The sequence below is a fragment of the Lactuca virosa genome, chromosome 6 (assembly GCF_052849685.1).
Source record: "Lactuca virosa cultivar CGN04683 chromosome 6, Lactuca_virosa_CGN04683_v6, whole genome shotgun sequence".
In the NCBI taxonomy this organism is placed as follows: domain Eukaryota; kingdom Viridiplantae; phylum Streptophyta; class Magnoliopsida; order Asterales; family Asteraceae; genus Lactuca; species Lactuca virosa.
In genome coordinates this window covers 113,475,478-113,476,214 of record NC_136431.1, presented here as the reverse complement: position 1 = coordinate 113,476,214, position 737 = coordinate 113,475,478, and the positions used below count along the sequence as shown (strand labels likewise).

General features: G+C 34.2%; 1 non-coding gene across 1 annotated transcript; it reads right to left on the bottom strand.

The window, feature by feature from the left end:
* Positions 1-203: 203 nt before the first annotated feature.
* LOC145122884 (small nucleolar RNA R71) lies at positions 204-311 on the bottom strand. Its single transcript, XR_013714783.1, has one exon. It is a non-coding gene; the product is annotated as a small nucleolar RNA R71 (small nucleolar RNA).
* Between the last annotated feature and the right edge of the window lie 426 nt (positions 312-737).

Here is a 737-nt window from a genome sequence, read left to right as displayed (position 1 = left end):
ACCTATACAATGAACTCTACGAGTTTCTTGCAATTGCTAACACAAACATTTCACGATACTCATTCCGACTTCACTTAATTTTGTTAACATTAAAATAAAAAGCTAAGTATCGGTTCACTTCACTTACTTCCAATAGTATCAATGCTTGGGATCAATTGAAAACCAAAATTTTGCAAGAGTTTTACCCCGTCAGTAAAAGCACGACAATAAAAAAAGGTAATTCATGATTTCACACAAAAACCCAATGAGGAATTTCATGATGCATTTAACCGCCTCAAGGAATTGCTGCGTTCATGCCCCCATCATAAGTTTTCCCGTTGGAAACTTGTGCATTTCTTGTTTGATGGAGCACACATCACCAATCAAGTTATGATAAATGTCTCATCTGGCGGCACTATCATGATGCAAAATAGTGAATTCATTTGGCAATTCTTAGAGTAATTGAGTAGTAGTTCATAAACAAATGTAACATCCTAAAAATACTATGTAAAAATTTTATTTTTAAAACTATCAAAACCACCATTCATTCATTCCAAAATCCATCAAAATGTGATAATGTATAAAATAGTTATCAAAGTACAAATCATGTCATAAAATGCGGAATACTGGTGGATGCGGTGCGATCATTATGGACCCTTCCCTTTCAAACCAAAAGTACCTGAAACCATAAACATAAATTGTAAGCACAAAGCTTAGTGAGTTTCCCCAAAAGACCCCATACAGAAACGTACATAACA